This window comes from Lissotriton helveticus, chromosome 7, assembly GCF_964261635.1.
Source record: "Lissotriton helveticus chromosome 7, aLisHel1.1, whole genome shotgun sequence".
NCBI classification, from domain to species: Eukaryota; Metazoa; Chordata; class Amphibia; order Caudata; family Salamandridae; genus Lissotriton; species Lissotriton helveticus.
Window position 1 is genome coordinate 1571021858 of NC_136068.1, and position 25323 is coordinate 1571047180.

Sequence of the window (25323 nt, forward strand, 5' to 3'; positions counted from 1 at the left end):
AGGATGGAGCCGGGTTTTTTCGCAGCCCATACCTGGAATGCTCTCCCCGTGATGATGGCAGAGATGGGGACACCCCTTGCGGGGCTTGGCTCACCTGGAATCTCGCAGGATAACTCGTTGGCTCGCAATCGGTGTTCCCGGCAGGGAAGGTGCGCCTTGTTCTGACCAGATCTCGGCTCCCGTGGTGGTTGACTCGTGACCCTCGCCTGGAACCTCTTCCTCTGCTGGTGCACGTGGGCTGGTGTCCATGTTTTCTGATGCTGGCAGGTCCGGAGTCCCGGCATCCACCTTTTTGAAGAACAAGATGTTGCGGGTAACCTCCTCTGTTCCTCTTCCAGCGGTTATCATGGTGCCGGTCCTGCGGACGACAGTCCAAGGCATATGTTTGAATGGAAGTCGGAACTTGCTTCCTGGGTACCTGTCCTTGACATAGACTCGGTCTCCCTCTTGAATGACAGACATCCGGGCTCGTCATTTGGCACTGGCTTGGTCATTAGAGCTGGTTCTGTTGGCTAGGGTCTTTCCCGCATCGATCGGAGACAAAGTCCAACACGGGTGATGTGGTATGGTGTCTCTCACTACTCGGCCCATGCTAGCTGGTCCCGGAGCAGCCTCCGTTGTGAGGTGGGGTGTCAGATGATATTCCCTCAGGAAGCTGTATATGGCCCTCTCGAGCGGTGAACCATCTGCATGCGCAATGCGTATCACTTTGTTGAGAGTACGCATGAACCTCTTTACTTCTCCATTTGCTTGAGGCCAGCGCGGGGTCACTTTCCGGTGCTGGATCCCCCAGGCCTTGAGATAGTCCGCAAACTCCTGTCCCTGGAAGGGTGGACCGTTATCTGTCTTCACCTCTTCGAATATTCCGTGGGTAGCGATGGTCTTCTAAATCTTGGTGATGACCTCCGTGGCTGCCTGACTTCCCACGATCTCGACCTCAGGGTATTTCGTGTAATCATCGATGATTACTAGAGCATAGCGTCCGTCTGGAAGGTGTCCAAAGTCTACACTCACTCGCTCCCAGGATCGTTGGGGGTTCTCTTCCGTGATGACTGGGTGAGGGCGATCTGGTTGGCCCGCTGCCTGGCACCATGCACATGCCCTGACTGCTTGTTCAACCAGTGGGTCCATTCCCGGTAACCACACCTTGGCTCTCAGTCGGCTCTTGGTTTTTACCATGCCTTGGTGTCCCCTGTGTGCGAGGTCTACTGCCTGTTGAGCCAGACTTGATGTATCACTAGCCGTGGGCCTCGGAGCAGACACCCTCTGCTATCGACTGAAAGTTCATCTTTGACTCGCTTAATGGATTCCAGAACAGCCTTAGCTTGGGGCGTCCTTCGGGTCATGGTGGATTGAATGGGGCGCCAGTCATTCGATTGGACTGCGCTTATGGCCATCTGTGGGCATTCATCACCCTGGGTGGCTTCTACAATGGTCTCTAGACTCATGGGCAGTGATCGGGACCTTTCCGATATAAAACAGACATATTCTTCAGTGTCTTCGGCATCCTCCTCTTCCGCTTTGGTGGCCGCCCTGGGGTGCCTCGAGAGGCAGTCCGCTGGATTGGACGAGCCCGGTTTGTACTCCACACAGTAGTCGTATCCCTGCAGCTGAAATATCCACTTTTCAATCCTCGGCGGAGGTTTGGACGCGATCCCTGAAACAGGGGGATGAGGGGCTTGTGTTCTGTGGACACTGTGAACGGATGGCCATACACGTAGACGTGGAAGTGCCGACAGGCCCAGTGGATGGCGATCGCCTCTCGTTCAATTTGCGAGTATCTCTGTTCGGTGTCCGTCAGGGACCGGCTCGCATACGCTATTGGGGCCCACTCTCCGTTCTCTTGCAATTCAGCGAGTACCGCTGCAAGCCCGTGCGGGCTGCCGTCTACAGCGAAGTTGGTGGATCGGGCCGGGTCGAAGTAGGACAGTGTCGTTTCTGCTGACAGTGCTGACTTAGTGTCCTTGAACGCTTGCTCCTCCTTGGGGCCCCACTGCCATGTCGTAGAAGCTTTTGTCAGTTCCCTGAGGAGTTTTGTGAGATTTGACAAGTCTGGGATAAAACGTCCGCAAAAGTTCACCATTCCCAGGAAGCTTCTTACTTCTGAAATGTTGGTTGGCGCCGGAGCTTCTTGTACATCTCGTACCTTGTCCGGGTCTGGGACCACTCTTATGTCCGAGAATGTGTATTCAAAGAAACTAATCTTGTTCTTTAGGAATTGGCACTTTTCTCGATGTAGAGTCAGTCCGGATTCTTTGATCCTCTGGAGGACCCCACGAAGTCTCCGATGGTGGTCTTCTATCGATGACGCATAGATGAGTAAGTCATCACTTACGTTTAAGACTCCTGGGAGCCCACTGAGAACTTCGCGGATGGTGTTTTGGAACAGCTCCGCAGCGCTCGAGATCCTGAAGTTGAGGCGCCGGCATCTCCTGAGACCAACGTGCATAGAAAAGGTGGTGATGTATCGGGAGTCCGGGTGTAGTGGTAACTGGTGGTAGCCGGACCGGAGGTCCATCTTCGAGAACAACCTTGCGCCGTTCAGTTCTCCCAATGTAGTGTAGTTCCTATATTCCCAATAGGCTCTGCGCATTGGAATAATATAAACAGCAGTGTAGATGTAGGACTGAGGTCGACTAGGTCTCTACTGACTATATTAGACTTAATTAGTTTTGCCAGCTAGCTCAGAGGTCACTAGAAACTTTCTCGAATAAACAAGGAGGAGTTTACCTTCCCTGGATAGACAAGAAGGGATTAGCTTCTGACAACCATAAAACATGACAACTTTGCTCCCTCAGAATAAGAGTGTATCTCTAGAGTCGTGTGAAAACAATAGACAGCTATTTTACTCAGTCAATCGTGCATACTTAGTTTCACCAGAGTGCAGAGAATAGAGAGACGGCGTTTTCAATAAAATGTGTTATTTATTGAGCAGTCTTCTTTCTCATGCAAGAGAAATGAATTGCCACAATTGCAATACTTAGCATAAAGTAAAGTGCGTACAGTAAAAGGAGTATTATAAAATAATACTGTAAAAGCATTGATATGGTTTCTTAGCCATATGATACTTTAAAATGGATAAAATATATACATACATATATACATTGAATAACGTACTCAACTGGTGCTTCTAAATATGCCTACCCCGGTGTACCTGACCTAAGCCTAATACGTGGGAAGGAGCAAGTAAGTAGCAGTTTAAGTTAAGTTGGTTTTTGCCAAGAATCTGAATAAAGAATTCTCTTTAAGGGTTTAGTCAGCTCCGTACCTGGGTAATAGAAAGCAGGAGGTCTGGTATCTCTCTCTCAGGACTCGATATCCCAGCAACCCACAAGGGCGGCTGAGAACACCGGAGCTGGATTTCTCGGCTGGAGAAAAGACAGCGTCTCTCTCAATGCGTCAAAAGGGAGGGGCGGCGTCCGTGGGCTCTCCGCATCAGCTGGGCTCTCGGGCAAGTAGATAGCCGCTCTGCTCCAAACCACTGTGTGTTTGCTTAAGGCAATGTTGCAGTGCTTAATTTGTAAAATATGAAGTGCAGGTGCTCAAATTTTTGTCGGAGGCCACACCTACTTTTCTATGGCTCCACCCACTTCCTCCGCTGGCTCCACCCACTTACTCTATTAGCTTCTTCCATATCCTCAACTGGCACTGCGAAAAGTCAGATGAATTTCAGCAATGCTCAGAACGATGACACCTTGAAAAGGCTACTGACATAGAAAAGGGACGTTAAAAAAATATAACGCTCAAGAACTGTTACACTCATTTTCTGGTCTTTGATATTTAGCCTATTACCATCCAGGTGGCTGGGGGAAGGGAATCATAACTTTTAAATCTGTTTTAAATCCCACATCCCTCCCCCTTACTCAAAAATGCCAACTTTGGGGGATTCTAGAAAACAGCGCAATCTCTGGGCGAGGTGCGTGGGACGAGGGACAATTGAGGACGGGAAGTGACAGGCTCTGCCAAGAACACACAGGAGGGACAAAGGCCCGTGGCAGAGAGTGGGCACAAATGAACTTTGTGTGAGTGAGGAGATCTCAGATATGAGGAGAGCCGCCTTCATCAAAGACATCCCGCCTCGTCAGCGCCCAGACCCTCGCAAAAAATGTGTCAGATAGTGGAATCAATTCAGAAAGGAAATTATAGAGTTTGCATTTTACAATTCAGCTTAAACACCTGGTTAAACCTAATCTGGTGAGGACAAGCATCACTTTGTGAATGCTGACAGATAGTGAGCACAACTGGTCATACAGAGCGCATCACAACAATACATATTGCACACTAGGCACAGCTTGAAAATATGCAGATACATTATTCAAGGGCTGCAGAAGAAAAAAAAAATTACATGAACACCCGCAGCTGCCACACAAGTTCTGAGCTCATTAACACATTCATAAAACGACCAGCTTCCAGTGGGTAGAAGCATAACTGCTTCTTTTTTTTTACATGACACTGGGGGCGTGGTTCCTTTCATTAAAGGGTTAAAAAAACTAGAAACGTGCTAATGTTAAATTGAGTATGGTTTATTAAATCAGTGAGGCCCACATTACAAAGATACAACTGTATAAGCTAGCTCCGAGTGAAGGCACAGCAAGTGTGGGCTCGTTATGAGGCACTGTAGCGCCTAGTGCTGTTTAGATAATGTGCAAAGTGGTCAATGGTTTTTCCGGTCGTTTTTCACAGTTACTCCAAGTACCATTTACTCTAGGAAAAGGAAAAAATTATTTGTGATTCAGACCTGTGGTCTCTTCCTAACTGAGCATCGAAAATACCTAAGTCATTATACCCAAGTTAAATATTCTGTAACGTTCTTCGTCATGGTAAATTTAATTGTGACACATGTAAACCTCATTTAAATGTCGTCTAATGCAACTCAAATAAACTACGTGGAAGAAATGACACAGCAAATCAATTGAACTCATTTTTCACTGACTGTTTAATCAATTAATTTCTTTGCAGCATGCACCCTAGTTTAGCCGAAAACGTTTTTATCAAAAAGTTATGGAACACTTCTCCTACTACACAAATCATTCTTAATTCAATAGCTATTACTCTGCCATCAGAATAACGTAATGGTGCTGCGCGTGTTGCTGCTGCTTGCCTGCCCTCAACCCTCAATGTCGTCATGCTTATCATGGTTCGTGGGGTGAGGGCGTGGCAATTGGAAAAAAATATGCGCGTGCCACGCTGCCTGCTGCACAGCCCCTTCAATTTCCTGCTTAGAATCTCACATCCCTCCCACTCACTCAAAAATGCCAACTTTGGGGGATTCTAGAAAACAGCGCAATCTCTGGGCGAGGTGCGTGGGACGAGGGACAATTGAGGACGGGAAGTGACAGGCTCAGCCAAGAACACACAGGAGGGACAAAGGCACGTGGCAGAGAGTGGGCACAAATGAACTTTGTATGAGTGAGGAGATCTCAGGTGTGAGGAGAGCCGCCTTCATCATACTGGCATTTAACAAATTTCTTTATGCGTACCGTGGGGTGGGCCCGGGCTATATATACACAGGTCCGGCTGGCGGCCGCTACTAGGCCAAGCCAGCTGAGCCCAGGCAGGAGCATGCACTATCGTCGAATTCAAAAGTTGGGAGGAAGGATACTACTTCAAGGGGCAGGGCCTTTCCTTCTTTAACAACATAACAAACCTATCCGACAGAATGATGAATAAAATAAACGTGTACCGTGGGCCGGATCAGGGCCAGGAACAGTGGAGTGCGCAGTACTGGGAGTGTGTCGTCGTCATCGAATCTTGTGGATGGAGCCGGAGCTACCATAACCTCGGTGCCCGACACGTGTCACCACCACTGGGCATGTCGTAGTATGTGGCATGACGTCTCTGACTGCTATTTAAGTTATTACTTTAATACTTACAGTTACACTTGTGGTGGGCCGGGGCTGCGGGGCACTGTTTTTCACTAACTGATAGGCCCCTGGTGGTGCTGCCTGCCCTCAATGTGGCCGGGCTTCTTTAACTCGAGGGTTGTGGGTGTGCCATTCAGAGCGTGGCAGCAGTAAGCAGAAATAATAAATCTGCACGCAGCGCGCACACAGTCAAATCCAAGCTTCCCAATTAATTTCTGACTCCCGCCCAGTACTGCTTCCGAGTCCCGCCCACCCCACCACCAGCAACAGTTCACTGAACAAAGGACCGTGCCCGGGCGCCGCCGCCGCCAAGATGACGCCAGGATGACGCCATCACATGATCCGTAGCATTAGAATTAATGATGATGCAGTAATTACTTTGATGTTGCTCCGGCTCACATCCACACTCAACACGCTGAACTCAGGAGACCCAGAACAACACTTGGCACCAGTGCGTCAGAGTCAGTATGGGTAATTAATTTATTATAAAATCATGTCATTATATCAACGTGCAGCCTGTCGTGCGTGTAGACCCGGGCCTGAAAAATATGTGCCGGTGCTAAGCACCGGAAAGCACCGGCACAAATTAAGCACTGCAACGTTGGTATATTTATACCTGAAAGGTGCCGGGTTTGACGTAAGGTTGGACATAAGACGTCAATAAAGATGTCACTAAGAACTGGCCGTTCTTACAGTGCTCACAGGAGTTCTAGGACAAATCAAAACAAAAGCCATGGGGAATTCCCAGGTTGCTGGAGGTTTGGTTTGTTTACAGAACTCGTTGTACTTTCTAGGAGCCTGGGGAAGTAGCCTTTGCTTAATGTGGACCGCATGGGCTATGACTAAATATGGATATGATTCTTATGCCTTTATAAGGATATTATTTATTATAACCACATAAGGGCATAAATCAGGAATATCGAATTAGGGTCCTAGATAGAATTACAACACCCACTCCACGATCTAATGTCCCTCATTACTTAAAACTAAGCAATAGTAAACATATAATGGTGCATGTGTTTTCCAACCCACCCCAAAATACATAAATTTGCATTTGAAATGGTATATGGTAAATACACGAAAATGAGTATTGGTACTGTACGCTTTTCAAGCAGTGGTATCATTCAGTTTAAAAAATGCATATATATATATCAGCTGAATGAATTCCGAAAATTTACACATGAAATGGCTCTTAATACAGAAGAGAAGGGGTGAGACCATTCCATCATATAATAATACAAATTCTGTACATGTGCTAGAGGCTGAGGTAAAATATTGTCTCTAGAGTCCCTAAAATAGAAGCTCTGTTCTCTAAGAATAGTTCTACTTTAAGCAGAGTACATGTGCCAGAAAAAAGGTAAATATTTTGGAAGGGAAAAAAAAATAATTTCGCTTCAGGGGAAAAAATAGTTCCAAATATTTTCAGTAGCTTTTGTTTATCAAAGCTGAAGGCCGAATTCAGAGTTCAGGGAACGCTGTGTGCTCGTTTGTTTAAAAAGTTATTATTTCTGTTCAGGGGAGAACATCATTTCAGACAGACTCGCAAAAAATTGGTCTACCGCATCAGGTGAAAGTTCGAACAAGTTTGAAAATGCCGCAACAGTGCAGTTGTGAGAATGATTGCTATCATCGATGTCAGGATCAGCAATGCTCACTGAAGGTTGTACTTGGGTGATGCTGCTCTCATCTCGTACTCCACTGCCACATATTCGTAGTGGTGAAGTCTCAACGAATGCCGTCATCAGAATAGGTTACCAAGGGGGGGTTTTACCCAAGAAGTCGCTGGGACCTGGGTGCTAGGTAGTACATATGTAAGGGTCCCAGAGAAAGACGTATCACAAACGTACACAATTAATTATATCAAAACATTTTGTAATAAATGAATTCATCACATTTAATAGAGCAAACACTGTTCTTTAATCACAATGTGCTAGTCAATAAATCAGACATTATACACAATCATAATAATGCCCCGAGCACAGGAAAGGGAGAGAAGTGTAAGGTGTGAAATGGAAAGGGTAGGATAGTTCAAAAGAGAGTCCTTAATGTCATACTCAACAAAACATTCACTATTAATTTAAGAAAGGCTTCAACTTATTCAAGCCAAAATTACAATTACAGTGACATTGCAGAAGTCATTCGACGGTCACAATCATAAATACTAAACAGTCATGGATAGTGACGGATGACAATACTGGTAGAGCCGTCGGCGTTTCGTCCCCTGCATGGGAGGTTGACTTGAACCCTTAGACGGGGTCTTCATTAGGACAACAAGGATGTAGAGGGGCAAGACAATTCTATAAATTAAGAGAAAAAACTAAATAAATTCTACATAAAAAGTGGATTAAAAAGCTATTCAAAATAGCCATATTGTACAAAAACGAAAAATTACCATGGTAACTCGGGCCAGCCGGCTCCGGGTATTGGGAATCTGTTGGACCACCTTCCGTGTGGTCAGATACTAGTGGACTGAAGACCAATTATGGCCAGCTAGGGAGGAACAAGAATAGAACCATGTATCAATAGGATTCAAGCGTCATACCCAGGAACAACACTAAATAAGGACTGGCTAATTACACAAATAAGTACTGTTCAGAAGTACATCAATTCTTCATGCTCCTGCCACTAAAGAGGCGGAGAAGACAATGGGTTACAGGGCTACAATGCACAAATTATCAATATTAGAATTTAAGTGCAGCCCTCTCTTTGTTTTGCTTCTCTGCTTACTAGTTGAGTTAACTCAGTCTTGTTTGCCTTCAGACACTTACATGTGTGTTTCAAGATGGGACTGGAGTCTGTCCTTCTGCCCATGAGGACTGCTGGGATGAATAAGAATTATCCTCTCCTGCACTTCCGCTAAATGGGGGGACGAGAGAGATGATGTTATAACCCATTAATTATTAAGGACTGCCTGCACGTGGCATTAACGCCCCATATATTCCGTGATAAACACTTACATCGATCAGGAGGCCGCGATAGCAATCAGCAGTCCAAAAATGCCATACTCGTCCTAGACGATAGGGACTCAGCGCCGCCCTCGATTCTCTGCGGGGAAGGGTGAAGGCGAATATTAGTGTTTAGGTGGGGTATCGGAGTAATCCTCTATTAAAAACAAGGATCATTAGAACGGTCTCACGGTATCCAACATGGATACGACACTTACATCAAAAACGTAGCCGCAGCGGCGGTCTGCCGTCTCGGAGTACTCTGTCCTTCGTGTTCGCGGAGTACGCATAGTCAGACCATTTCCGCTTTCAGGCCGAAAAAATTGTAGCGTGGTCACGTGAGTGACTAGCAACTGAAAAAATACTACTCAGCTGCAGAGTGGAGAGCCATCGTCTCCGATCTAATGTTGAGTTGGTTAATACAAAACGGAAGTGGAATATAAATGATTGAGTTGTTCAAGAAATCCCACATTACATTAAACAAAGGTAGCAATAGACTCTTCCTTAATATAAGACAACATCGGTCCGTTATTAAATAATGGCACATTAAAGAGGATTCACTTAAAAACGAAAAATGTAAAAAAAAATATTTTGAAAGAGTGTAAAAAGCTATCAGGCATATTCTAAGAAGGGTTGTTGCCGAAAACGTGCACCTCTCGCACATGAGGGTGTAAACGTTATCAGTTGTTAAATCTGGGACATTCTATGATAGATAGCGACATTGCCAGAAACAATTACAAAAACAACGTGCACCTCTCAAGCATGAGGGTGTAGACGTTGTCAATTAGTTAAGCAGCATGTAGGGCGTCATAGCAAACTGGCACATTCTATAATAAAGTCATTGCCGAAAACAATTATAACGTGCACCTCTCGAACATGAGGGTGTAAACGTTATCAATTAATTCACAAGTAACCAAGCAAGATGGAGGATGTCATTGCAATAAATTAAGGAACAAAGAGTCCAAGCATTAATCTACCCTTGTATGTACAAACTCAACCAACAGACCATCGAGCACAGTCACATCTATCACTGTGGTTAACGTCCCAGTGCTGCCATCTGTGCGTAACTACTGTCGGTCTCGTTGAGACCATTTTTTATTGAGTCAAATGTGGCCATCCATTTAGATTCGCGGGTATTAAGCACTGTCACCAGATTGCCACCCCTTCTGCCCAGAGTGATCTTTTCTATGACCACCCATCTCAATTCCTGAACAGTATGCCCCATTCTTTGACAGTGATCTACTAAAGGGGCTCCTGGTACAGCACAGAGTATTCTGCTTCCATGCTGTAAAATCCTCTGTTTGACCTTCCGTTGAGTCTGCCCGACATATACTTGCTCGCAAGGACACTGAATTACGTATATAACGTTGGTCGTATTACAATTAGTGTATGATTTTAGATCGAAAGTCCGTTTTTTATACACAAAAGTCTTGGTTTGCAGTGTAGTAGCACATGCGATGCATGCTCCACACCTATGGTGTCCAACAATCGGGGGAAGATTCCACATTGAAGTGATAGTAGGTTGTTCCACTGGGTCCAGGAAGGAATGAACCACCATGTCTCGGATATTTTTGGTTATTTTAAAGGAGTGTAATGGTAAACTATCCTGCCTAATGTCATCTGCAACCAGCGACCAATTCTTATTAATGATCTTTTTAATTTCATTACTTCTCGTCGAGAAGGTGGTGACGCAAATTATGCGTTCAGGGTTGGCTTTATCCCGATTTTCAGCATTGAGAAGGATGTCATCAGAATAGGTAGCCGCTGGGGACAACACAATGCATGACTCGTTACCGGACCTAGCAAGGTATCTGTATCCATTGGTACTGCTGATGGTAGTGCAAGACAGATGCCCAACACGCATTCTTCTCCGCATAGCATACACCAAAGCACAGGTAAAATGCAATTTTGCCAGATAGGTCTGAATGAAAGAAACCAGGTCATATTCAGATCTCTTAGCCGGGCAAATCCGAGGACTTTAGTTATGCGGTCCCGGTAGCGTACTGCTAGGATCGTTTCTTCCATTGTTGCTAGAGTCTTGTCTGCGACTTGTCTTGCCATATAGGAGCAGAAGAATCAAAAATAAAATTCCTGCTACGAGTCCCAAAAGTAGAGGTAGGCCATCAAACACAGAATGGACAAAATTGGGGAAGATGCCCAGAACTGTTTCAAAGGGTGTTAACAGTCCCTAAAAAATTGTCTTAAATACATGTGCGATGCTACTGGTATCTGACATATTTAGAACTTGGCTCAGTATTTCGAAATGTGTGGGGCAATTTGTTGATAAAAAACTATGTATTTCTGCCGTTGTCCTTGCAACTTGCAGATCATACGTTTCCTTGGACGAGGTCAAAGGCACAGTCGTCTGTAAAAGAATAGACTTCATTCTGCTTAAAGTATCAATTCGAATAGAAGAGATATTCAAACAAGGCCATATTGCCGCCACCATATCTGGATTGCTGTTTGGATACAATACTTGCATACAGCAAGTGACCATGGAACTAACGCTTACGAGATAGGCTTTCCCTGGCACCATGCCACAACAGCTGTGGTCCACTATTAGAATATAGCTCCCGTTAGAAAGCCGTCTAAAGAATGGCTCTATCCGTGTTGCAGGTGTGCCGTGCTGGTGACATGAAAGGTTATTTGAAGACCCTTCGCAGGCCCCATGCAAGTTGATACCTTGACACAGAAGTGTACCGCTTAGTGATCGTTTACAATTTTTACCACTAAGAAATACATTCTTTTTCTTTTCACTGTAACATGTGTGCATAAGGTAAATTCCATGTTGACTTGATGTACCCTTTACCCAATCTTTCATACTGGCCCGCTGGTATATACTCTTGGCAGTATTTAAATTCGAAAGTTGTTATCGGAATTGTGATTATTCTGTGTATTATCCATTCAATGACAGGTCTTTCTGACATTGTCAATGGTAATCTCTCAAGTTTTTCAATGCTCAGAATCGTATAGTCTGCTCCTTTTTGTGCCAAACTGATTTGTTTATCAGTAAGGTTAAAGATAGAGAATAATGACGTTACGTTGATTAAACGCCAGGGCACGTAGCCTGAACGCAGATTTTGCAACGTCCAGCCAAGCTGTACAATAGAATGTAATTGGGACTGACCATGTTGTAGCATTAGCAAGTCCTGCTCTATTATATCAATAGCAGATGATACAATACTGTCCAGTGAATATATTCTGGAAGACAGAGTCGTTAACCCATTGTCCACAACAGAAAGAGATTTTTCCAAATGAATACGATAAATTTCTCGTTTTTTTTCTGCTGTTTCAATTTGCATTACTTTCCAAGCTTCGTTGTACGCAGCGTATATACCGGCCGCTATGAAACGTTTTTGACTCTGTTTGCGTGGTCCCAATATGAAGTCAGCACCGTCTTTAAGTAAAGTCAAGTGTTGCTTAATTTCAGCCAGTGTGGATTTCTGTAGCCATTCGAGGCAGAGTTTCCCTACACTGTATGTTGTAACTATCCCTGGATATTGTCTCTGGGAGTATCTTGGGTCTGGCCTGGTCATTTTGAACCCCTGTATTTTGTTCAGGAATCTATATTGATAGTTATTTGTGTCTGGGCCAGATCAACCATTTTTTCCAATCAGGATGTGTTCTGTTTTGGTTTAAAATATGGGATACGTCTATTTCGATATCAGTAGTGCTATTACTATCAGGTATGGGCTTTGGAATAGACGGTTTGTTTAAGTCTTTAATTTTGGCTAGGCCAAGACAGGTAGTCTGTTGAATGGTGTCATTCAAGAATATTATTTGTTCTGGGATCATGCAGGCTCTAAACAATGCTTCTAAACCTTGGACCTGCCATTCTTTTGTACCCCAGATGGTTTTTGTTTCAATATTGTTTTTCCAGAATTCAAAACCAAATGTAATAATTTTTTCATAAAATGTTTCATAATAGATCAATTTAGTATTTGTCAACATTGTTTTCATTCCTGTCTTATTTAACATTTTGAAATAAAACGTTTCTGCATCACTTGTGTTAAACCCTGAGAAGTATGGGAATTTCTCATAGAATGTTTTCGAGCTGCTTTTAGGTGGAGTTGCACAATGTTCCCATTGATTATAACTAAAAACATTTCTACGCTGTGCAGATTTATGCAAATAGTGATGACCAAAGTGATTATAGCAGTACATTTCTTCATAATTTGATGAACCCTGTAAATAATCATGTTCTATAAATTTTGCTGACATTACTAAATCTGACATCATGTTATTTATATTTTCAAAGTCCCAATCATCAGAGAAAGTATTTTGTTTTACAAAGTCACTTAATGAAACCTTAAACTGATGTGGGAATTTCAAGAGCTCAATCGGGCCAAAAATGTCAAAGTCAGTTCTGTCCCATGCTACCCCACCGGGTATTGGATTGGCTGTGACGTTCACTGAAGATAGTTCTCTTTTCTCGATGTGAGATGACTTGTGAGGCTTTAGGACCAAGTTGATGTTCTGACTTGCTGTGTCCATTGTACTGTATTTTCCTTCAATGAATTTTCCCAAACAAAGAACCATGATGAGCCAAAGCAGGAGGAAAAGTACACCTAACACAATCCAAAATTCAATCCATGGAGAAATCAGATAGGTTTCTTTGAGTTGATGAAAGAGTTCTGTTACTTTATCTTGTTTCTTGCGTTTCTTCAGGTTCGCTTGGATCTTCAGAACAGTCATCGAAATTGATGAAGTAGCTAGATGCAGTTCTGTCAATTGTTGGAATTGCTTCCGAATTTTCATTTGCTTTTGGATTTGTCTTTGTTTCACTAGCATAGTCTGAGGCTACATCGTTGTAGACTGGTGTTTCTTGACGAACTGTTGCAATTTGGGTTTCAAGAGGCACAAGTTCCATGGCATTGTTGCATAGTCCTTTTTTATTCACTGCAGGTTTGTCGAATGTGATTAGTCTCTCAGTTTGAACCTCTTGTATTGTAGCAAATTTTGGTGTTCTGCTATTTCTTGGGAGTCCACTGGGCCTACTACTTATTATTGGCCACATGATTGTGGTTTTACCAGGTCGATGGATACAACTCGGTTCTCCTTTTTACCAGCAAGGGGCGGTAGTACAACTGATCTTGTTCCGCTGACAGCTAAGACAGGTACTGCTTTTCTGTAAGAAGGCCCAAATTCCTTCTTCACCGCGATCTTTTCTCTGACCAGATCCCCAATCTTTGGAATCCAGACAGGTCTTGCTGGGACAGGTGGTTTTTCTTCAGTGGCTGTTGGCTCTTGCTTTAACTTTACCTCGCTCAGGTTTCGTCTTGTTTCATTTAAGTCCTGTAAAACAGCCAAACGGTCTTTGATATCAAAGCATTTTTCTTCTACCACTGAAGTCTGACTATCAAGGTCCTGAATATGCATTCTACTAGCGAACAATAGTTCGGACGGACTGAGACCTTTTAGAGAATTTCTTGGCAGATTATTAAGACTACGTTGGACACTTGTTAAATGTTGGACCCACCCATCACCCGAACCTAATACCCTCGCCGTTATAGATTGCTTTATGTCCCGGTTTTTTCTTTCCACTACTGCATTTCCCTCAGGATGGAATGGACAAGAGTACCGCAATGCAATGCCCATGCTTGTCATGGCCTCCTTATAAGCTCGAGAGCTAAAAGCAGGACCTTGGTCAGAATGTAGCATGCCAATTGCGTATGTGCCGATAAAGACTCGCAAATCTTTTATAACAGTTCTGGCGTCAGCCGAGCGCTGGGGCCACATCCAAATGAATCTCGTGCAGGAATCCACGATATATTTATAGTTGCCATCCCTTTGTAAGGGACCACAGTGGTCTAGGTAAACACATGCTAATGGTTTATCTGAGATTAGAAGGGGCGTCTGTGCTGGTCGTTTCACTGTTGATACTTTCATTCTTTGGCATATTTCACATTCTAGAACATAGTTCCTAGTTTTTTTTCTCATGCACGGCCACCAATATCTCTGTTTTAATAACGATATTGTGGCGGAAACACCAGCATGTGCAGAAGCCAGCCCTTCGTGTGCCGCTGTAATTAATCCTAACCTGTGTTCCATGTTTGGAATTGCCCTATCCCCCACTCCAGGGATTCGAGCAAATGGAACATTATTCGCATCAGTTATATATGAGTACTTTACTGGAAAGCCTTTCAGGAGTGATTTTATATCATCTTTTACCGTAGCACTGACAGCTTGCATTATATCGCTGTCTATTTTTGTTTTTGACCGGGTGATAGCAGCTACGGAAGCCGTTTGCACGGCTGCCTTCGCGGCCTCATCAGCCAATGAATTCCCCGCAACGTGAACGCCATCACGTTGATGACTCAGTGTATGGATCACGTGAGTCTTTTGTAGTTCTTTCTGTAAAAGAACTACTTGTTCCCAAAGCGTTATATGCTTGATTGTGCCACCTTTTGCATCTTTGAAACCGTTTTGAACCCAGTTCTGTAAGTATTCATTGTAAGACTGAACGCAGTAATATGAATCGCACACTATTAGTGTGGGGAATTCGCGATCGGTATTTTCAAGCGCCATCTTAAATGCTAGTAGTTCAGCTCGCTGAGCTGTACAATCTCCTAGAGATTGCGTTTTAGTGACCAATGGTCTAAATTTTCCTTCGTGCCAACGACCTTTAACAATCGCGCACGCAGCACTATAAGCTTGTTTACCCCCAACTGCGGGTTGTGCTGATCCGTCTGTATATATTATACAGCCGTAATGTTCCAGAGGCAGGATTTCGGTTGGCAGAGGACATTCATATTCATATTGTAGAAATTCGTGTGTTTTTAAATTAGGATCAAATTCGTATACTACGTCTGTTGCAGCAAGAGAATTAACCCATTGTATCCATCTTGGATGTAGTGCTTTGACATTTGGAATGCTTGCTTTTGTTACTGCCTCTAGAGCAGGTACTGGGGTAACGATTATTATTCGTTTACCTTGTGCTAGGGCTCTTTCTTTTGCTACAGCAGTCTGAACCGCAGTTAGAATTTTTTCAATAGAACTGAATTTCATTTCAGCTTGTGTGTACAAGTGTGATTTGTAAGCTATTGGTACCGTTTCTCCCTCATTAGAGGTTAGGTAGGTGAATCCGCATCTTACTGGGATGACTCGGATTACAAGGTTGCGTATGTTTTCGCGAGTTTGCAATTTTGTTTTAGCTAACATGTCTGGTTGCAATGATCTTAAAATTTCTGTATGTTTTTGAGTCCAATTGATTTGTTTGAAATCAGGTTTTATTAATTCATAGAGAGGTTTAACCCTCTCTGCATAATTTAGAATGTATGTTCTTCCGAAATTCAGGAAACCTAGTATTGATTGTAAGTTCTTCAGCGTTTTAGGTGCTTGGAGTACAGCACACTTCTCTAAGAAGTTGTCTGCTAGGCTTTTGCCTTCACTTGATAATTCATATCCTATAAATAGGACAGTTAGATGGGCAATTCTTGACTTTTTAAAGTTGAATTTGTAACCCTCAGCTGCAAAACCAAGTATTATGGTATTCCCTCTTTTCAAGTGAGTCTCCAGGTCATCATCTGTGAAATAGATGTCATCGACATACGATAATGCTTCATCATCATATATTTGTAGTAACTCTGTTTCTCTTGCTGAGAATAATCCTGGTCTATTCTTGAATCCCTGTGGGAGTCGACAGAAGTGTTTTTGCGACCCCATTATTGAGAAATACCTGCTCTCAGGGGCAATGTTTTGACAAAAGAATCCATTAGAGATGTCTAATGTCGTTTTGTATTTTTTGCGCACGATGTTATTCATTAGTGCTGCAATGTGTGAGTTTTGTACTGCAAAAGTTTTGCAACATGAGTTAAGGTGTCTGTAGTCCAAAACTAGACAATATGAATCGTCTGGCTTGGAGACAGGAAACAAAGGATTGTTCATTTGTGAGGTGCATGTTTCAATCACCCCCTGCTATTCAAGTTGATCTAAGATCTCCCTGACTTGTTTTTTAGCTACTTGTTTAATTGGATACTGCCATTGTGCAGTGGGGTGACATTTTAACTGGATTTTGTGAGGAGAGTCCTCATCCCATCCTACATGATTTTTATATAATGCAGGAGCTTGGGCAACTGCCCATTTTCTTGCATATGTATATTTTCTATGAATTGGAATATGATTTGAGAAGGCAGGCATAATCATTTCTTCGCCATGAGGGCACTCCCTGACAAACTCTGGTGGCCAGTCTTTCTCAGCTAAAAGAATGTCATAGCCTTTCGAAAGGTTATCCCAAAAGAGACCCCTTACTTTCCTAGTCTTGTCCCCCTCTATACGCAGTGTTATCTCATATATTTTATGAGGTTTGCTAACTCTGGTGTCTGCAGTTTCCACTTGAATGTATTCATTCGTGTCCACTGTCTCCAGAAGACTCATCAGGATCTTGCGAGCTATGGTCACTTCTGCTGCGCTGTCTAGCATTGTCTGGGCCCACTCTCCGTTTTTCAGTTGTGTCCTCAGTATCCTCGGCATGTTTAATTATTTTAATACTGACTACCTTCTTTCTTGGAAATTGTAACTTTTTACTTTGATGAGCAGGTTCCTTGTCTTTGGACTTGACATGCTCTTCCTTGTGTTCTGACCGTCCTCTTCTTTCCGATTTCTGTGAGGAAGTCTGAAAAGATCGAGAGGGACGTGTATCAATATCTCGATATCTATCAGGTTTTCTTAATTTATCCCTATCTCTAAGGTTGTATTTTTTCTCAGAGGGCTCCCTCTGGGGAGACTTTTTTGTCCGGAGATCTTTCTCTCCGTCAAGGAGACCTTCCTCTGGACTGGAATCGTTTTTCTCTGGGAGTGGATTGTTTATTTCCATCCCAGCTCTTTTTTGGAGTGTTCAGATTATTTTTAATAAACGTTTTTTCAGGATTTTCAGTTAGTTGGGGTTTTACTGGTTTCCCACCCAAACTATCTCTACCTAGTTCTTCATAGGATTTTTCTATGATTCTGGCAAGTTCAAATGGTTGTTCTGCTATATCTGTTTCTTTCAATTCCTGGCGGATCGCCACAGATGCTGCTTCTCCTTTTATGTTGGCTAGTAATATAGCCGAGACCTGCTTGAAGTCTTTCAGTAATTTCATACCCAGAGTTGAAGCAGGTTCTGGACCGTATTCATTTTGAATCTGTCTTAGCACATCTGGTATAACCGCCATGGACGGAACACCATGTGTTTTTGTGTAAATGGAAGCAAAGACTGTGCCCCAAGTGTCACAGTCCTCCACATGTGGTGCGATCCCCATTGGAAGGCAGATAGTCAGAATTCTGTGTTTCTCATGAGGTGTAGTATTAGGAAATACTGCCTCTATTTGAGTGATTTTTTGTGCTAACCAGAATGGAATTTGTTCCCGTTTTGCGAGTGTTTTACCAAGACATGATTGTATGTTCTGTGGTGTAATTTTGTTTGTGTTCCCCTGATGAGGGGTCAGCTGTGGAATGTTAATTGCTGGTTGGACTGTTGAAGTCTGCATTACATATTGGACCAATTGTCTATGTATTTTAATTAGTATCTTTAGCTGAGTTAAAAGTTCCCGGTCTGTCATTGTTTCAATGTCAGGGTGTGGTGTGTAGCTGGCTAGAACCGGCCACGTTGCTCCTGGTCTACCTAGTGGACCGAGCCCGGTGATGTGATTTTTATGTTTTAGGGTGCCTTTAAACCAGAGCAGGTGCTCTTGGTAATTTAATAGGATTTCAATCTCCTCGAAAGGAGTGTATTCATCCGGAGGTTCCTCTATTTTGTAATAGTGGAATTCTTTTGTTACAGTGTTTGCTACTGGAAAGTGTATCCATGAATAGAATACCTCTGTCTGCCGATATTCATGGGCCTCTACCACGAATATGACTGTACCACCTCGTGATGTCAGTCCATTTTCTATAAGTTTAATAGTTATAGTTCTTCTTATATTTGCTGGAATGTAAATAGCATCCGGGTCATTCTGTTGGATATTCATGTCATCCAACAACTGTTGAGATGCTGTAGCATCTCTTTCTTCGTCTCCGTCAGGCATTTTACTGACAGAAAACTTTTTTCTTGCAGATCAAGTTTCAAGGAAACAAAGATTAGGTGCACAATATTTTGGAACACTGTATCCTTCAACGTTGACTAAACCAAAAAACTATACATAGGATTCTCATCCTACTAAGTTCCGGCGGATTTTAACCTTTTACCCACTCCAGACGTCTTTTGGAGTATTTACGGGAAAAAAGGGATCTGTGTGAAAATGCACGACTGAGGTACTCTAGTGTCTTTCGTTAGATTATCGCCTTACCAAACGTTGGGCGCCATGTAGTGTAGTTCCTATATTCCCAATAGGCTCTGCGCATTGGAATAATATAAACAGCAGTGTAGACGTAGGACTGAGGTCGACTAGGTCTCTACTGACTATATTAGACTTAATTAGTTTTGCCAGCTAGCTCAGAGGTCACTAGAAACTTTCTCGAATAAACAAGGAGGAGTTTAACTTTCCTGGATAGACAAGAAGGGATTAGCTTCTGACAACCATAAAACATGACAACTTTGCTCCCTCAGAATAAGAGTGTATCTCTAGAGTCGTGTGAAAACAATAGACAGCTATTTTACTCAGTCAATCGTGCATACTTAGTTTCACCAGAGTGCAGAGAATAGAGAGACGGGCGTTTTCAATAAAAGGTGTTATTTATTGAGCAGTCTTCTTTCTCATGCAAGAGAAATGAATTGCCACAATTGCAATACTTAGCATAAAGTAAAGTGCGTACAGTAAAAGGAGTATTATAAAATAATACTGTAAAAGCATTGATATGGTTTCTTAGCCATATGATACTTTAAAATGGATAAAATATATACATACATATATACATTGACTAACGTACTCAACTGGTGCTTCTAAATACGCCTACCCCGGTGTACCTGACCTAAGCCTAATACGTGGGAAGGAGTAAGTAAGTAGCAGTTTAAGTTAAGTTGGTTTTTGCCAAGAATCTGAATCAAGAATTCTCTTTAAGGGTTTAGTCAGCTCCGTACCTGGGTAATAGAAAGCAGGAGGTCTGGTATCTCTCTCTCAGGACTCGATATCCCAGCAACCCGCAAGGGCGGCTGAGAACACCGGAGCTGGATTTCTCGGCTGGAGAAAAGACAGCGTCTCTCTCAGTGCGTCAAAAGGGAGGGGTGGCGTCCGTGGGCTCTCCGCATCAGCTGGGCTCTCGGGCAAGTAGATAGCCGCTCTGCTCCAAACCACCGTGTGTTTGCTTAAGGCAGCGTTGGTATATTTATACCTGAAAGGTGCCGGGTTTGATGTAAGGTTGGACATAAGACGTCAATAAAGATGTCACTAAGAACTGGCCGTTCTTACAGTGCTCACAGGAGTTCTAGGGCAAATCAAAACAAAAGCCATGGGGAATTCCCAGGTTGCTGGAGGTTTGGTTTGTTTACAGAACTCGTTGTACTTTCTAGGAGCCTGGGGAAGTAGCCTTTGCTTAATGTGGACCGCATGGGCTACGACTAAATATGGATATGATTATTATGCCTTTATAAGGATATTATTTATTATAACCACATAAGGGCATAAATCAGGAATATCGAATTAGGGTTCTAGATAGAATTACAACACCAATATGTCGTCAATGGTGGGGGTTAGATGGCGTTCCCTCTTCACCGCAGCGTTTGGGAGGCGCATGTCCACACAAATGCGGACCTGCCCCAGCTGTTTCGGCTTCCGCGCCACTACGATCGGGGATACCCTTGGTGTGGGTCCACTGACCTTTTCGATGATGCCTTGCCTCTTCAGCGCCTCTAACTCTTCTTCCACCTTCTTTCTCAGGTGGAATGCAATGCGCCTGTGCGTCAGCGCCACCGGTTGGACTGACGGGTCAATATGGAGGGAGACCTCTTTTCCTTTTAGGCATCCAATACCTTTGAAAATGTCTGCAAACTCCTCCATGATGGTCTCTAATTCTTCCTCTTGCACTGCCATGGCAAACGATATTAGCTTTAGTTCTTCAGCTGATTGACCGCTTATCAGCATCCCACTTCCTTCTTTGGTCACGTATACTGTGGTGCGGGTCTTGAGGTCATTGTGTTGCATTTCAGTCTTGAAACTTCCCAGGAGTGGGATGGGTGTCTTCTGGCCGTATGCAAATACTCTGAACCTGGCCTCACGCAATGGCGGGCATGGACTTAGTCGGTTGTATACATTGGCAGCTATCAGTTCGATCAAGGCTCCCGTGTCAATGGTGGCTCTCACCTCCTGGTGGTGAATCTTAATTCAGCATCTTGGGAGTCGTCGTCGCTTCTTTCGTGGCTGATCCACTGCAAATACGTAGTGAACCGGGTAGTCTCCCGTGTCATCATCCATGTCCTCGCTGTCTTGCTCGTCAGCTATCGCCTGCGCTGCCTCCTTCCTTGATTTCGCCGACCTGCATACCGCCGCGAAATGGTTCATCCACCCGCATGCACTGCACTTTTTCCCTCTCGCTGGGCAGTCTTGCATGCGATGGTGCGCACCTCCGCAGTAGCCACACTCCCTCTTCTTGTCTTGCTGCCGTCTCCTGGCATTTTGGCGCACTTTGGGGCTCACCACATTCACCTTTTCCACCACGTTGACTTGTTCCGTCTTGATGGGTCAGTGGAGGGCCACCTCCATATGGGACGCTCTGGCTTGCGACTACTCCTTTGACCGCCCCAGGGTGAGGATATCTGCCAGGGGTTTACCATCCTCCTGAAGAATGTTCACTCTCAGTTTGGACGAATAGCATCCTTATATTATCTGACCTCGGATCTCTTCCTGTTCGTCGCTGAAACCGCACGTGCTGGCTAGTTCTTTCAATCTTCCGTGGAACGCGTCCAGCGACTCCTCCGCTTGTTGCTTGGCTTGACGAAAAATGAATCTTTCGTAGTCCCTGTTCGCCATCGGCTCCAAATGCGCGTTTAGGGCGTTGAGAAGCGTTACATATGTTTTGGGTGTGGCTTCTACCAGGGTTTTGTAGATGCGGTGGATATCCTTGCCTCCAAGGTGGAGGAGTAGGGCCCTGCGCCTTTCTCGGGCTATGCCAGCCCCTTCGAAGTAGATCTGGAGGCAGTCTGTCAAGTCTCTCCATTGCGGGGCAAGGGATGAGGGTGCTCCAACCACCACAAGCGGCTCAAGTGTGGGAATCGACGCCATCTTGGCGCTAACGCAGACACACCTCGCGGCACGTGCACTGCTTACCTCCTGAGAATACTAGCAGCCGCCCGGCCAAGGATGAATATAACGCCTACCAGGTCCTCTCTTGTTGCCAGCACGTTTCAGGCCTCAACGATGCCTCCTCACTTCACCTGATGCTGGGGCTCCTTCAAACGAGGATTCCACCGTGTGTGTAGGGCCTCTGTCTCAGCAGAGCATGTTCAGGAGCTGCAGGGCCTGCCTCGACTGCCACAGGCCCCCCTGAGGGCACTCAGAAGGCCAGGGCTGCTCACCATGGGCCCGGGGCTGCTATCAATGGCCCACTGATTGCCCCTCATTAGGCTCAGAATGTGCTAACAGTGCTGCACCGCATAGGGTCGTCTCTGCCCCTCGTCGCCAGTGTGATGGGGGACATGGGGGGGGGGCGCTGGAGCGCGTGATGTGAGCGCTGCGGCCGCAATTATGACACCGGAGACTCGTGTTGGTTCTCGGCGTAGTCCCCACTAATTGCCCTGGGGCACGCCTCCTTCATTTATAGCTGGCGCGTGACGACACGCGCCAGCGTAACTTCTCCGACGCGGTTAGAATGAACCGCTACCTCGCGTCGGAGATCAGAGAACACTACAGAGCTCTCGAGAAAACAAGAGAAACGAGCACCCCTCCCCCTGACAGCCCAGCCCACCCCTCCCCCACTCTCTACCAGTGGCGACATCCAGCACCAGGGTGCAGGCGGGGGCTGCAGGAAGGCCTCCCTGTGAGGCACCCGCTCTCCGTCTCGCAGGCAACTCGATGGCACCCGAAGTACTGTATGCCGCAGGGAGGGTTGAGAGACAGGCAACACCCACCGTAGCCAAAGGGAGTCGGCACAGTGCCCAACCAGCCCCACGAGAACTCAAACCTACCGGCAGGATTCTATTTCGACACTGAGTGACAGGCTATTGTGTGAGCAGCACAGGAGGGAAGCAGGAGGGGTGAGAAGGAAGAAGGAAGAAGGTGAGCACCAGGGAACAAAATATGGGTGAGAACCTGGGAAAGAAATAAAGGCGAGATTCAGGGAAGAAATGAGGGCGAGAAACAGTTGCATGAGCGAAGAGAACCGAGTAACATGCGACTGTATAATGGTGCATCTATTTTTGGGACAAAATAGGTACGATCTATATCTGAGTGTTTTCATTTAAAAGTAAAAGCATTTCTACATGCAACGTACACACAATAAATTCACCCTACATAAGGATTGTGTGGAAACCATTAGTGGGGCCATTGAAGGAATCCTGGCTAAAAAAAGCAAGTCACATTTAAAACAAGTTCTCTCATGGGGATCTCCTGTCTTTATAGGGCCATGTGTTTGAAATTTTATTTATTTATTTATTTATTTATAACACTTATAGAGCGCACAAATACCAATCGGTGTCCTGGCGCTAAGTGGTAACTCCCTGAGTAAAGTATTGCCGGACTAGAGAGTAAAAAGCCATGTTTTGAGGTTTTTTCTAAACGCTAACAGATTGGTGCTTAATTTGAGAAACAGGGGGAGTGAGTTCCATGCCTTGGTTGCTCCCATAACAAAACTCCTGCCCCCCCCAGCGTGCTTTCCTGATCCGATTTGTTTTAATCAGTCCCATAGTGGGAGACCTAAGTTGTCTCCCTGGCCTGTACCACTGTAAATGATCCTGAAGAAACACTGGGCTTAGACCATGCAGTGCCTTAAAGATAATGCAGAGGGCTTTAAAGAGAATCCTCTTCCTCATCGGCAGCCAATGCAGTGATTGTAGTTCATTGGCCACCGATGAGAATTTGGGCAAGCCCCTGATCAGACGGGCTGCTGCATTTTGTAAGACCTGGAGTTTGTTAAGCACCCCCTGTTGGGCCTCTAGAAAGAGGCTGTTACAGTAGTCAAGGCGTGAAAGTATGAGTACCGTCACCACCGTTTTTCTGCTTATTTCTGGTAAGAAAGGTAAAACCTTCCTAATGGTTTTCAGTGTGTAGTGTACAGAGGAAGTCAGCGCCTTGACCTGAGGTTTAAGCGAAAGTTGGTGGTCTATGATGACTCCAAGATTCTTCACCTTTTGTAACGGAGATGGCGGAGATCCCATATCTGGGGGCCACCACTTGGAACTCCAGAGATTTATATATGACCCAAAAATAAGCACCTCGGTCTTGGATGAGTTCAGTTTTAAGCAGCTTTTGGCCATCCAGGTGCTAACTTCAGACATACAATCCTGGAACCTTGCTGCCACCCCCAGCTCCTCCCCTGGAAGCTCCGAGACCACAATTTGGGTGTCGTCTGCGTAGGACGTTAACTCGAACCCATGGGATCGGATCACTGGGGCAAGAGAGGATACGTAGATATTAAATAAAGTGGGGCTAAGGGAGGATCCCTGAGGGACCCCCCCGGGGAGTTTGAAAGGTCTTGATTCGAAATCACCCATAGCCACCACTTGTACCCGATCTGTCAGGAAGGCCTTCAGAATATTCAGTGCTTGCCCCTGGATCCCGCAGCCCTCCAATCGATCCATCAGCATAGCATGATGAACCGTATCGAAGGCTGCTGACAGATCCAGAAGAATCAGCACCGCTTGGCCCCCGTCATCCAGCACTTTCCGGACCTCTCTGTAGATTTGATCAGGGCGGTCTCAGTGCTGTGCCCTTCCCTGAACCCATGTTGGGCCGGGTCAAGACCCTTCGAGTTACGCAGAAATGAGCAGAGCTGGGATTTCATGATTTTATCTATAAGTTTTGCCGGCAATGGTAGTCTGGTAATTGGCCTATAACTATTAGGTTCCGTGATGTCTAGCGAGGGTTTTTTAAGTAGTGGGTGGATGGAAGCCCGCTTCCACACTGTGGGAAAGACCCCTTTTTCGAACATCAGGTTAAATATGTTGGCTAGGTGGTCGGCAATGGGGACAGCTGCCAGTTTTACAATTGCCGTGGGACAGGGATCTTGGGGTGACCCAGATTTAGTTGCCATCAGGAGTTTTAAAACCTCATTCGAACTTACTGGCTTAAAAGCTGAAACACATGGCCCCATAAATATAAGAAACCTTTTACGACGGGAGGAAGAACAAGCCCATCCAAGTGGGCCGTCTCAAAAAGAGAAAAGTCTTCGTCATAAAAAGCACTTTTCCAATGGCTGGCCACTGTTTAGCATAAACGATGACGCTAGCCAATGGAAAAGAGGGGCGGGGCCTAACACCCTTTACTGAAAGCTACTTAAAAACATAACATCTTGCCGAGCGAGCTGCGTAAGTGCGCAGCCACGCTAGCCGAGACCTAAAAATGAAGAGAGAACAATGCAGATTAATCTTCATTGCTCCAAAATGGCCCAGAAATTTTGATACATGGAGCTTCTCCTTCTCTCGGAACAACCTCACATTCCTCTGAACC

The 25323-nt window shown here is 44.9% G+C and overlaps 1 protein-coding gene across 5 annotated transcripts in view; it reads left to right on the top strand.

Annotated features, from left to right (window-relative positions):
- Positions 1-25323, top strand: part of DKKL1 (dickkopf like acrosomal protein 1) — a 1301767-nt gene that overhangs the window by 409511 nt on the left and 866933 nt on the right. The window lies entirely within an intron of this gene.